A 14,524-nucleotide genomic window follows, 5' to 3' on the forward strand; every position below is an offset into this window, starting at 1 on the left:
CTTCTTGATTGAAAAAAAAGATTCACTTCATTAAATATTTGAAAACCAATGACCTAAACTATTTTCAAACAGATTAACTACACTATTATTTAATCAACAGTTTCCTCTAACAACACGTTATGTCCAACGCCTTGGTATGAAGTTATTCTAAACTCCTTCTAGACCATATCCTCACTCTGTGGTGAAAACAGAAGAAACAAAGGTCATTTCATTTATATCAACCTCTGTGAACAATCTAGGAAGTATTTACTGTGCCTATCTCAGCTTTATGTCAGAGGTTTCGAGGGTACAAAGGTATAGTATAGGGAAGTCCACTAAGCTAGTGCTATGAATATTCACCTCCCTTCCAGATTCTGAGGTATTCTCACCGGAGAACAGAGAAGTGAGGGAAAGGTCATGATTTTGACATACAAGATTATAATGCTGTAACAATGGAAAATCACTATTTTCATTATACAAAATACGATAGATAAGTCTTAACAATTTTCTTACTGATGGGAACACTAAGAATCTCAGGAAGACATATAGACTAAAAAGAAAGTATAGATATGCAAGGGAAAAAAGGCTCAAAACCACTTTCCCCACAACTTTAAAACAAACTTTATGGTACCATAGCTGAGAAGACAAAGGCAATGTGCTATACCATGGAACTGATAAATGCAACAGGAATTCCAAAACATGAAAGATCAGTATAAGCTGGGACACATGAGGTTTGGAAAACTGGCCAGACAGTATATATTTTAGGCTTTATATACCACACAGTGTCTGTCAGCAACAATTCAACTCTGCTGCACAGCACAAAAACAGCCATAAACAATACTTAAATGAATGACCATGGTCGTTGTTGTCTATGAACACAAATTTGAATTTTCATATAATTTTAATGAACCACAAAACATTATTCTTTCAATTGTATCCTCAACCATTTCAAAACATAAAAAGCCATTATACAGAAACAGGACAGAAGGCCAATCTGATCCAAGGGCCGTAACTGCAGACCCGTGGAATAGATTAAGTTATAGTGAGGAGAAAGGATTTGAACCAACTTTGAAAAATAAACCAGATTTGGGGCGCCTGGGTGGCTCAGTGGGTTAAACATCTGCCTTCAGCTCAGGTCATGATCTCAGGGTCCTGGGATAGCCTGCTTTCCCCCTCTATGCTTGCTGCTCTCCCTTCTTGTGATTGCTTGCTCTCTGTCAAATAAATAAATAAATCTTAAAAAGAAAGAAAGAAGGATAAATAAACTGGATCTGAATTTTAGAAAGAAGTCATTCCAGGTGTGTGACTAGGGTGGAGTGGCTGAGCACAGCTGCCATGCTGAAAAGCAAACTTATTTATTTTGTTTCTGAAGATATAAAGTATGACTATAGAAGGTCTTCAAGGACAAGCAGGTGTTAGACCTTATAACAATCAATAAGAAATCATTATAAGCTAGAAATGGAATACAAAATTAATTTGCTGAGGCACAAAGCCCAAAAGATGGACAAATCCTGGAGGCTTGAAAGTACCTCAACTACCAAAGAATTCGAAAGAACAATCCAAGAAAAAGAATTTGATGACTGGCTGCTAATTATAAGAAATAAAGACAAATGAGTCAGTGTTTCTTAACAAAAAACTGATCAGTTTCAGCAACAGATGGTGGTGTCACTTGAGTTTCAGGTGACAGTATTTCTAAAGAAAAATGAAAATACAGAAATTAAATAAGGCAACATTAGAATTAATAACATACATCTCGAGATCATAAATGTAAGAAAAATCATTTAAGAGCGTATTTAATTCAATACTCTTATAAGAAACACCTAGTTACTTAGTTAATAAAGAAATCTGGATCTTTCAATCCCCCAGATCATAGAAATGTTAATTTTCCACTAGTTCTCTAAACAGTCAACCAAAATAAAAATATAAGTAAATAAAGAGTTAATATTTGGCTCTGAAAAAGTAAGTATAGAAAGAAATAAATTTTTGGACCAGGAAGAATACATCATCAACAGGAAGAAAATGAACAAACTATAAAAGAATCAACGTACAAGTTTTTGCAAGGTTCCTTGTAATGCCAAACACAGCAAAGATAAAGAATAACACAAAAACTATTTCCCCAACACTTCTATTAACTTTGTGTTAAAAACTTTCCCCTAAATATTTCACTCAAAAGGTACAAACAGATGCTTTTAAATTTTTACTTTATATTTTCCCCTCATCAGCCAATCTATCTTCACTTCCCCGTGCTTTTGGTCTACAGTGTCCTTTTTTTTTTTTTTTTTTTGGTCCACAGTGTCCTTAACTTACTTGTCTTTTTTCTTACTCATCCCCATCTTCCCCAAATTCTAAATCTTATTTCCTTTATCTAAATTCCTTTACAACAATTTTAAAAATCATTATGCCTTGCCTTCTATATGGCTCTTCTACTCTATCTTGAACTGGCATCTAACCATTCTTAAATTGTCAAGCTTTCTCCCCACCAAAGCTGTAAGCTCTTCTAAGGGAGTAGTATCTTATACTTCTTTGTATTATTCACAATGCCCTAGCTGCTCAATAAAATAATATGCAGGAACAAAACAGGCTAAACCTAGTATGAAGCTAGAAAAACGAAAATTCACTTTTACCACTAACTCTTCATGATGAAAAAAGTTTGAGAATCTAACCAAATGATACACACAGGTCATATTTTAAACCTAAAATTATGAAGTTCTGTAACTCTTATTCCCAAGTAATAGTTCTAAGGAGTCAAATAGAAAAGACATGACCAAACACTAACAATCTATTTTTACTGCAAATCTAAGGTATTGCAGAGTTAACCTCCAGAAAAGACCAACCTTGTTTACCATCCCTCTTATATTCAAACTCCTATTTGCAGTTAATACATCCAAATTCAAATGATTATTCTGTAAATGATTCCCTAAGAGCATCTTAGATAATTGTTCTCTTTTCTGCATTTCTTAGTACTTGTATGTACGTATTTACTCCTTTTGAAAAAATTTTTTTTAAGATTTCATTTATTTACTTGACAGACAAGAGATCACAAGTAGGCAGAGAAGGCGGGGGGGGGGGGGGGGGGGCGATGGCGATCCCAGGACCCTGAAATCATGACCCGAACCAAAAGCAGAGGCTTAACACACTGAGCCACCCAGGTCGCCCATATTTACTCCTTTATAGTTCCTCTTCAACTAAAGCTCAAGCTACACAATCTCTTTTATCTTGGTATCCCCAAGGCAAGGCACACAGTAAATGCTATATAAAGGTAATATGAATTAATGAATTAAAAACCACAGGCTTTAAGTTTCCTTTACATGCAGATTTCTTTCTACAAAGAAATTCTTAGATTTAAGTACAATACATTTAACAAACAAAAATAGTAACTGCTGGGTTGTCAGAGGAAGTCTCAAGCCATCCAGGAAAAATCCGTAAGGAGTTCAAGTAACAGAGTTTTAAAACCAATTAAGTTAAAGTTCATGCTTAAAATCCTTAACACAGAACTATTTTTAAAAATTTCTAATACAGTTTTTCCTGGTTTGAGAAAATGATTAACTAAAGCCTTCATTTAAACAAATAAGGAGCTTGATTACTCAAGTCACCAAATGATGTATCACTTTATCAAGGTTTCTTCACCATTTGTTATAGAAAACCAAGCTCCCCTGGTGTACTTTAAATGTATTTTATAAACATTTTTTAGGAACACAGATATTACTAAACAGAACACCATACAACACATTTCTTGGGTAAATTACATTCTCTGCATAACTACTTGGTGTGCCAAGAAAAAAATCATGGGTCTTACAGGTCTAGAACAAGTTTGTAAAATAATTTGTATAGAAACTATAGTTTGAAACTTACTCTGTAGCCACCAGAAAGTTTTTATTATGCCATTTCATACTAAAAGGCAAAATTTACCTTAGGGCCTGCTAATGTTGAAAATACTGTAGTAGAATTCTGAGACAAAACTTTTCCTTCAGTATTAAAAAACTGAGTTACAAAACTGTTTTCTAAGCTGTATCACAACTTCAATTCCAAAAAAGGAATGCAGATCGATATTCTATTTCTTTAAAAAAAAAACTTAACTTTCAAAGTCAAAATAATTTTCTCCAAAAAGTAAGTATACTAAATCTGCTTTTCAAACAGAAAAAAGTGTATGTGTGTGTAGGGATTTCAAAGCATTTTGGAGATGTGACAGAATTTAAAATATGAATTTTGCAATACATTTTTAAAATTGTTACAGTAATTTAAATGGGGTGGGTGCTTAAAAATGACAGAGATACCAGACTTCTGTGACAAGTCTTTTTTACAGCAAAGTGTAACCCACCCATTCCCAATGCTTTTGTAACGAACATATACAAAGAATGGTTAAATAACACATGCTGAGGAGGGTTAAAAAAAAATGTAGCCTGCACAGGACAACCAAATCAATTGTTATCTAGTCATCTGTGTCCTCTTGACTAAAGTCTGCTTTAAGTCAATCAGATCGATAGCGCAATAGCACCATTCTTGAGAGTTAAATACACAGCTATACCCAGCTTTTCAATCATGTAGGTTTGTTCATAAAGTGCTCTAAGGGCTATGAAAGTTTTTGGTGATTAACACATCTCCTCTGCTCTACTACAGATATAGGAAATGGGAGTCAATCTGAAAGGATGGATGAAAAGGCCAAAAAGTGAGAAAGAACTTAAAATGGAAACTGTCTGCAAACTTTCCAGTAGATTACCTATATAGTATGTATATCTAAAACTATTCATTAAGAATAGTTTTATCAAGGGGCGCCTGGGTGGCTCAGCAGGTTAAGCCTCTGCCTTCAGCTCAGGTCATGGTCTCGGGGTCCTGGGATATAGCCCCGCATCGGGCTCACTGCTCAGTAGAAAGCCTGCTTACCCTCTGTCTCTTCCAGCCTCTCTGCCTACTTGTGCTCTGTCAAAAAAAAAAAAAAAGAATAGTTTATCATATTGAAGTCAAATACACTGGAATTGACAATAAAACATCTCCAAAACACATTTTACTAACCTATCTCAGTATTTTTCCAAATAGTTGTATCTGGATCAAATTTTTGCTAAAAGAAACATTTTAGGAGATTTTGAGAAATACTTCCTGAAGTGAATCCAAGTGCATCGAATGCAAATAACTCCCCCGTCCCCATATACTTTGAAATTGGGTACTGGTTTTGGATGTTCAAAATGAAGACCGCAAACCCCTCCCTCCACATGCCCCGCCAACACCTGTAGAAAGCAGCAATGGCAAAGATCAGTAAATACAACAACGTACTCCACCGTTTTACACTTGACTCTTTAAAAAAAAAAAAAAAGGTAGTTTCTTAACTATAACAAAGGAAAAAGAGCAAATTTTCGTTAGGAACTTAAAAATGGGTGTACACACAATCTGTATACCTATTTTGGTTTAGGTCTAAAAACACTTCAAACTCCCATTTATTAAGCATGAGCCCAAACTGGATTTCTATCATATGGCATAAGTATAAGCGTCTCCCTACAACTTTCCCGGAATTTTACCAAACATCCTAATAGTTTGCCTTTACTTCCGAGCACCTTTCGGCGCCAGCTACACCCACAGTCTCCACCTCACTTGCATTTCTAATAACGCTGTAGAGGGAGGGTGTGAGGGAGTGAGTATTTATGTGTGGATAAGTGCGCGCGCGCTCCCGCGCGATTCCCCACCCCCACCCCGATACTTTTCTTTAGTGGAAACAGAGGGAGAATCTAGAGGTTATTCTCACAAAAACTCAGTATCAAAGCCTTAACCCAGCCGCAGTCAACTGGGAAGACTCCGCGTTTTCGTTGCGCAGTGCAACTTCTCACACCCTGCCCCGAGCTTTCGCAGCAGATGGGAAATTGGTGAAGAGAACCCAAGGAGAAGTGGGGGAGATCGGGAAAAAGTGAAAGGGCCGATCCCCTTGAAAGGCGCTTAAGTTTGCAACCAAGATTATGTTTCCGCGAATATGCGCCTACTCCCTCTCCCCTTCCAGGTGGAACTCGTTAACAGCAGCAACCCAGCCAACAGACACCGCCACCTTCCCTCCCCTCGTACCATCGGAGAGCAGGGCAAGTGAGGGCGGCGGGCGAGAGCGGACGCCTGGCGGGGCCGGCGCAACCCTCGGCCACCACCAGGCCTCCACCGACCCCGGCCGCGTCACCTGTGGAGAAAGCGCCCCCTCCCCCGGCCTCTCTGCCCTTCACGCCGACCGTACCCCCCGCCCCCCGTGGCAGCCGCTCCCCGCTCGGCCTGCGAGGACAGAGCTCGGCGCCTGGCTCCCTTCCGTGCCTGCGGGGCCCCAGCGCCTTGAACTGGTTACAACCGGCGGCGGCTACCGAGCGGGGCAGCCGGTGGCGGGAGGGTCCCAGTCGGGGAGGGGAAGAGCGGACAGGCCCAGAAGAGCGGGGATCGCAAGGTCCTACCTAACACCGTCGGTCTCCTCCGTCTCCTCCTCAACGGCAGCGGCCCCGGCGGTGGCGGCGGCAGCGACATTCCTGGGGAGCGCTCCCGCCGCCGCCGCCTCCTCCTCCTCCACTCTCTGCTCGCCTCTCTTCCCCGGCGCGCTCACCAAGCGCCGCGTCCCTTCAGCCACCTCCCCCCGCCCTCCCCAACACACACACGCCCCGAAACCTTATGCCTTACAGCTCCCGCAGTCGGGTAACCCACCCTCCCACCCTCCCTCCCGCCACCAGCGGCGGCCCCGTCCCTCCCCCCTTCCCCTGTGCCCGCCGCCGCGCCGGGCTCAGTAATGGCGGCCACTCGGGCTCCCTCGCGCTGACGGATCTCTCTCCCTCTCTCCCGAACTTTACCTCAGCATCTCTCCCGGCGCGCACCGCCGGAACGCACGCGCGCGCGCGCAGCCACACACCCGGCCGGGGGCGGAGCGGCGGCGCAGCCTCGACGGGGCGCGCGCGAGCGCGCACCCGCGCACCCGCGCACCCGCACCGCCCTCCCCTCAATTCCCCGCCCCCGCCGCCCTCACCTCGCGGCGCCTCCCGCGCCGCGCGCCCGACTGGGCCCGCCCCTGCCCTCGTCTCCGGGGAGCCTGGGAAGGCGCGAGCGCTCGGGCCGGAGGGAGGGGAGCAAGCGCGGGGCCGCGTCCTCGCTCGCGTCCGGGCTCCCCCATTGGCTTCTCCCCTCCCCCCTCTTCCTCCGCCTCTCCCACCCATTGGTTCCCTCTCCTACTCTATTCCTTCTCACCTTTTCCCTTTTACCCATTGGCGTGGGTATTTTTCCTCAGCTTTCCCCTTTCTCCGTATTCTCCTTCTCCGTCCCATCCTCCACGCTTTAGAAGCTGCAGACCATGCAGCCCTGAGCGCGGTCGTCTCCGAACCTTCCCTGCTTTCTCCCTTTCCTTCTGTTCCGGTTTCTGGCTGAAACTGAGAGCAAACCACAATACTGCAAAGGAACCTGATATTGTGTTAGCCGTTGCAAAACATCGCACGGGCACCGAAAGATTCTCGATAAATCCCCCTACGGTCTCAGAGCATTAAAGAATTCAAGGGAGAAAAATATGCGCCCTAGCTTGTTCGCGAGGACACGCTCTCATGTCTACTCCTACGTTTGCAGCCAGTTTTCCGCCTGGGGATCGCTCGCCAACTACAGACATCACCCGCCCCGGACCTGGTGCCATGCTCACCCAGAAGGCAAAACTCCATACGAGCTAGAATCCCTTTCTCCGCCCACACCGCACGGACTCAGGCCCATGGTTTATTCTGTTCTTATGGAAGTTAAGCGAGATACCAAGATTTAGGGGTTTAGGGTGGCCCCAAAGACCCCGGTTCACACCACTACCAGCCCAACCTTAGGAACCAGGCTTTTATTATCCTACCTTAAGTGTATTCAGTGTTTTTTGAGACATGGAAATTTTTCAAGTTTGGGGGTACACTGGGTTTTCGTCGTATTTCTCTTCCGAGCATTGGTATTGAAAGGTGAAGAAAAGATGGACGGAAGAAAAAAATACCTTTCTTTTTTACCATTGAAGAAACTGAAGTCTTGTGACTTTCCCAAGGTCATCAGAATCTGTCTCATAGAGAGGTCTTAAAATAGTTGCCAGTAGATAAAAGAATGAGCAGAAACATAAATCCACCCTAATTTGTTAAGTCTAAAAGAAGTAATTTGGGGGAGAACTTCTCTCTGGGGAAAGCTTTGTTTCCTATCTGGAAAACAGTTCATCATCAGTAAAGTTAATGTATGAAAAATCTTTTAAGTTCCAGTTATTCTTTATTTCTTATGTTACATAAGGTACTGAAGTTAGCCAAGTTTGCTTCTTTGTGTTATAATGATACAGCTACTGCCAACCAGAAGTACCTTTATGGTCTGTTGGTAAACTGGAAAAACAAAAACTGCCTTTTGGTAAAAATCAGAAAATATTTGTCAGTAAATCTATCACAATATTCCAGCACAGATTTGTTTCACACTCCTCCCCCTCTACTGTTCACATTTCTCAAAGGTAAACTTAACAAAGTAGAAGAGACATGTTTAATTTCTCTATGTCTCTTACTCCTCCCTAATTTTAAAAAGGCATCACTGAAATCCCTCACTCCAGCCACTTTCTTGCATCTGAATGGTACCAAGTTGGTTAAGTAGTTAAGGTCCTTAGGCACTTCTTTCTTTTAGTTACAAACCATAGGCAAGGAAAGATGCAAAAGAAAACTTGCAATGAAAGTAAATGTAGAAAAGAAGGAAAAAGAGGAGAAGAAGAAATTGGGGAAAGAGAATGGAACTGTCGATGTGAGGTTCTAATACCATAAGTACCCATACCACTTGTGCAGGTTGGAAAGTTCCTGCATTTAAATCTATTTCTTGACCTTTGTACTAAGAGTCCTTAAAAATACAGTAATCGATTCAGAATCACGACTTACACTGTAAAAAATGTTAACTGTTATGGAGTGTCCACCCTAAAGATATTTTGAAAATTACTTCCTAAATAATCAGAAATTTCATAACTATGGACATGTATCGACATAAACTCAAGTCAAATAAATCAGGGCTTTTAAAAGAAGCATCATCATATAAAGAAGGTGAAAATTACACCTTAGTTACCTGATAATGCTTCCTTTAAAACAGGACATGATACTAAAGGATCAAGACATGATTCTGGAGGGAAAAACAAGTCTTGAAATGTTACATTCTCATAATGGAGACCCAGAAAATGTAACAAACAAAGCCATGATTTTCAAAGGATACTTTTCATAGCTGACATTACTGTTAGTCCTCCTACATCATCTATCTTGATTTAAGGGGTCTGGAACTTTAAAACTTTGCTCCTTATCAGTACTAGTAGTCTAAAGCTGCTTACCAATATAAAAAAATTAACATATTTTATTGTTTTTATATTACTTGTTCTACTCAGAAAATAAAACATACACTTTTATGTACAAATAAAAATCTGAACATGGGAATTGGAGGCCAAAGTTCTGTGCTTGAAAATGCTCAAATATTTACAAATAAAAGGCAAGAAAGGGGGAAAAAAAACAAGGAATAAGATGGCATTTTTAAAGTTGATCAGGAGCCATACCTTCAGAGAAATAGCTTTAAACACCCACGCTTGCCACCCCAAAGGAGAAATTTTAAAAAAAATAAGTAATGTATTTTTTACACACACACACACACACACACACACACACACACACGAGAGAGAGAGAGAGAGAGAGAGAGAGAGATATCTCAGATCATTTACTCTTCTTTTCTAAAATAAAAAATTAAGTACTTATTCTGTTGTACTGGATAATTTAAAATACCCAAAGCTTTGTTCTTCATTTACTTTGAAAAAATTAGCAGAATAAGATTTTGTTCAGGCATTTTAGGTTTTTAAGTTAAATATTCTCCACAAATTGCTAGTTCTTTAACACATCCTAATAAAATATTAATATGCATGGTCTTTCTAAGATCAAAAGAAATGACAGCCATAAATGTTATCAAAATCCCAGCTCTATCATCAGTGGTAACAGTACAATATTTAGATGTTTGATGTGATTTGGCTTCAAAAGAATTTACCCTATAGAAGCAGCTGCACCCCCTGCTGGAAATCTCTGATCATAACTACTGTGGCTTTTATAGCCTCAACTAAGAACAAATGAAAGGCCAAATAAAGGGCCTTTGCATTCATAATAAAGTTGACCAATACTTGTTGCTTGTCTGATACAAGACAAGCTTCTGGAGAACAAACTACTTCAGAATGTCACCTGATTACAGACAGGCTACGCAAAGAAGTTGGAGAATAACGAAGGCAAATTAGCTAAATAACCAAAGCACTGAAGGATTGTTTACTTGTAATTTCTTATTGAATTTCACAGCTCACTTCCACCTCCCACCTAACCCCCACCTCTTGCCTAGAATTCTCTTTCCGCCCGTCTGATATAGTGAGGACTATCAGGTGGACAGAAGGCTGAGTGGGATAGAGTGCTATTCTCACAAGTGGCAAATTGTGATATAACCAATAAGCCCAGTAACCATGCACTGAGTTGTGTGCTGAAAGACTTTTCTTCAAATTTGTTTTATGGCTACCAATGATATTTTGCAGCATGAAGAAAAGGTGCTAACTATGTCTTGTCTGTTCCTGTAGAAAATATTTTCATAAGAGTTAAGGTAATTGTGAGCATGGGACTGGAATAGCAGTAAAGTAATGCATTGACCTTCCAGGCATTTTGTTCCACGGAGCCTTGTTCTGTTGATTTTCCAGAATTGTACTTTCAGACTGAAATCCCAAAGATGGTATCAGAGTCTAGCTTCAAAATGTCATGTTCTTGCCACTCTGGTCCTAGGACATAACTGGAAGAGTGAAAGCAGACCTCTCTTTTTGAATAATTAGTATTTCATAAAGATTACTTGTAATGCAGACTCCTTTTAAAGGGATAACAATTCATTCAGGTCCCACCAGCACAATACTTTCATTAGACAAAAATCTTCAAGTTATTTTCTCTCACAAAAGGAGGTATTATTGGGCCATCTGGACCCTCCATTGAGTTTTTATGAAAGATCACAGCTTGAATTTAATCAACCCCAATAAGGTTAACCCCACAAAGCTAAAAAAAAATAATTGCAAAGGTTGCTAACTGATTTCTCTCTCTGAGATTATTACCACTGTGATTTGTAAATCATTACAGTGGGTAACAATAACTCGTATTGCTTGACTATTTAACTGCAAGAACATAATTTTTGTGAATACCCCTTATTCCTGCTCTCTTTAGGCCACCTTTGGATTGTGAGCCCCTCTAGGTAAGAAATTCAAATGAATGTTTGGCCCTGTATAATAACTAGAACATAGTTAGTAGAAAGTTCAATGAATGTTTGATGAATAATAATATAAAACACTCTAGGTTTTATGGATTTCTGTGGATTACTAACAGAAGGCTTTAGATTATATTTTGAAATACTAGCTGAGATAATCACTTTGGAAAATATAAATCATTTAAAAAAATTGCTGGATTTACCTGTGAAAGTCAAGTTAGATGTCTTACCCTGAGTGTAACCCATAGTTTCTAGGTCACATCTCTCTAGAAGGTAACTGAGTTACTAGCAACAAATAATTGTAATAACATTAAGGAACATTGTAAAGAATTGGTGCAGCATAAGAGTTTCTGAAATCAATGAGAAGCTGTCTAATCACTTCACATTTAAGGCTTTGTTATTTTTCTCTATTATTACAAGCTGCAATAGATGATAAATGTTTGCTTTGCCAATCCACGCTTTTGCATTTTCTTCAAAAAGCCTCTCAAATAATAATGCCATTTTTCTGATTGGACACACAACTTCTTTCAAACACATCTATTACATAGAGAGGGATAATAATACTCCTCTTTCCCCAAATAGCCTTCTAATCTCTCTTCAGCATAGTTTAGCACAGGACGATAGCATATGCTTAATTTATTTCTAGCTTTAGTACCCACAAGTAATTCTATTTTCTCCTCAAAAAGTATTTACATTAGAAATTCCGAGTTGTTGGGCACCTGGGTGGCTCAGTGGGTTAAGCCTTTGCCTTCAGCTCTGGGATCAAGGCCCATAGCTGGCTCTCTGCTCAGCAGGGAGCCTGCTTCCCTCTCTCCTCTCTCCCTCTCTCTCTCTGCCTGCCTCTCTGCCTATTTGTGATCTCTCTCTGTCAGATAAATAAATAAAATCTTAAAAGAAAAAATTCTGAGTTTTTACAAACATGGTAATAAAGTAAAAGTAAAGTAGCAAAAATTCATAACGTGTCCTGTAGATCAAATTTTTGTAAAATTACATTTAAGTGAAGGCAAATATTTAAAATATTTTAAAAGTATAGATTTCTGAGATAGAAAAATATCCATAATGATTTCTGTGAAAAAAAAATCAGGCTACAAAGAAATAAAAGTAGTATGATTCCATTTTTGTAGAAAGAAAATGTTTTGAAAACAAGATGACAATATTATTGACCAACATGTTAACAGAGATCTAGTCTAGATCACTGGATTATAGCTAATATTAATTTTCTCCTTTTTTGCATTTCTATATTTCTAATTTTTTACAATGAACATATTATTTCTTGTGCCATTAAAATCTGGAGTATAGGAGTGCCTGTGCCTCGGTTGGTTGAGCCTCTGCCTTTGGCTAGGGTCATGATCTCAGGGTCCTGGGATCGAGCCCCACATCGGGCTCTCAGCTCAGCGGGGAGCCTGCCTGCCTCTCTTCCTACTTGTGATCTCTCTCTCTGTCAAATAAATAAATAAAATCTTTAATAAATAAATAAATAAAATTCTGGAGTATAATGGTATTTAAAATGGAGAGATACAATATATAAAGCAGGATTAGGTAAACTTTTCTTTCTTTCTTTCTTTTTTTTTTTTTAAGGTAAACTTTCTTGAAGGAATAACTGCCTACCACATAAATCTATTTTTTGCTCTTTTATTACTTCCTTTTTTCTCTCTTTTTTCCCTCTTGCCCCAACTTTAGATCATTTCTTCTTTCTTTCTTTTTTATTTTTTAAATCTCTATCTGCTTTTGCTTTTCTCTTCATTATCTCTTGGGTCTTTTACAGGCCACCTTGGGCATTGACTGGTTCCATTTGAGCATCCTCTGATGTAATGGAATGAAATGGTATAGGTAAACATATTATTGCCACCACTGGATTGTAGCCTGTCATTGATGATGCCTTCTTTTCTTTAAAGGTCTTATAGACCAAAACATATCAAATACATTTTATTCTACTTAATGACTTTATTTTTAATTATGTAAATCTGCCAATAGTACTGTCTATATTCCTGGCGATCTCGTGGCACAGATTCTATTTTTAAGCTGTTTCTGCACTAAAACTCTGTTCCAAAGCTTTCAGGTATAGACAATAGATAGTATCTCTAATGCTGATAATGCTGATTTCCACATACTCTGGTGTTTCCCTTTGGACCACCATTTGGAAGGTTTCCATTTGGAAGGTTTCCCATCTGGCTTTGTTGATACTTAGGTTACTATTGGCTTCCATCACCCCAGGGAACGGAGGGTTACTGTTTTAAGTCGGGGCATTTCTCTTCTAGCACTCCTGTTCACTATATCCTCCTCAACACAGCGCAATCAATTACCAGTTTAAAGAAGATCCCCAAATGGTCTTACTACAGTGCAAAGGAATGCTGAGGCACAAATTCATCTGCAGTAGGAAGCCCACCAAACTGGGAGTCAGGAAACCTGAATTTGTATCTCAAGATTTGCTTATGGTATGACCTTCAGAAGACATTGAAGCTTCCTGAGCTGAAATTCCTGCATCCACAAAATTGTCTGTTTGCCACTCTGACATTATTAAGTTTGAAATTATTTTGCAGGGTTAGTCCAGGAACCAGGCTTCACTTTTTCCTGGTTCACACTTAGTTTAACACCCACTCATACCCACCACCACACCCAGGATAAAGCTATTACTCTCAGCTTCACTATCAGTTCTGTCTAGTGCCCTTACTTTGTTTCTCCCTACAAGAGAAAAAACAAAACAAAACAAACTTCATCCTGATGAAACTGAATTAATTTACATTCCTCTAAAACTCCTTCCTAAAATCTATTTCATTTGCTTTGAACCTCTGGATTTCCCAGAGCAACCCTGCCCCATCCTCATTATAAGGTCAACTGCTCTTAACCTTCTCTGCCAAAAGGTCACTCTGTGGTTTCTAATACCACAGTTCTTTATACTCCCACAATGTATTCATCACTTTGCAACCTCCACAAGCAGTATAATCCAGAGCATCCAAGTAGCCAGTACTGGGTCCCCACAATCTGTCTTTTCTCCCTTGTGTCCATGTAGTCAATCCTATTTCCATCTTCAGCCCCTCTTTCTCTCAGGATTTGCCTATTCTGGACATTTAATATAAATGGAATCACACAATATGTGGTCTTGTGCATCTGGCTTCTTTTATTTGCTATTCCATTTTTGAGGTCCATTGATATTTTAGCATGCATCAATAATTCCTTCTTTTTTCATTGCTGACTAGTATTCAATTATATGGATATACCACATTTGTCCATTCATCAGTTAGTGAACATTTAGATTGTTTATACTTTTTTGGCTGTCATGGATAATGCTTCTTTGACCATAAAAATATTTCTGTGGATATAT

The 14,524-nt window shown here is 39.7% G+C and overlaps 1 protein-coding gene across 6 annotated transcripts in view; it reads right to left on the reverse strand.

The window, feature by feature from the left end:
- The window catches only part of ARHGAP5 (Rho GTPase activating protein 5), a 106,380-nt gene that overhangs the window by 68,305 nt on the left and 23,551 nt on the right, over window positions 1-14,524 (reverse strand). For 2 of the 6 annotated variants that reach the window (XM_044231128.1, XM_044231122.1), the window contains exon 1: window positions 6,393-6,482. The exons of 1 other annotated variant lie outside the window; for it this stretch is intronic. The gene's annotated coding sequence lies outside the window, so the exon portion shown is untranslated. Of the gene's footprint in view, window positions 1-4,860; window positions 4,897-6,392; window positions 6,483-6,779; window positions 6,802-7,170; window positions 7,349-14,524 lie in introns of those variants that run through there. 3 more of the 6 variants (XM_044231125.1, XM_044231126.1, XM_044231123.1) reach the window with 3 other exon arrangements.

This window comes from Neovison vison, chromosome 13 (assembly GCF_020171115.1).
Source record: "Neovison vison isolate M4711 chromosome 13, ASM_NN_V1, whole genome shotgun sequence".
Taxonomy (NCBI): Eukaryota; Metazoa; Chordata; class Mammalia; order Carnivora; family Mustelidae; genus Neogale; species Neogale vison.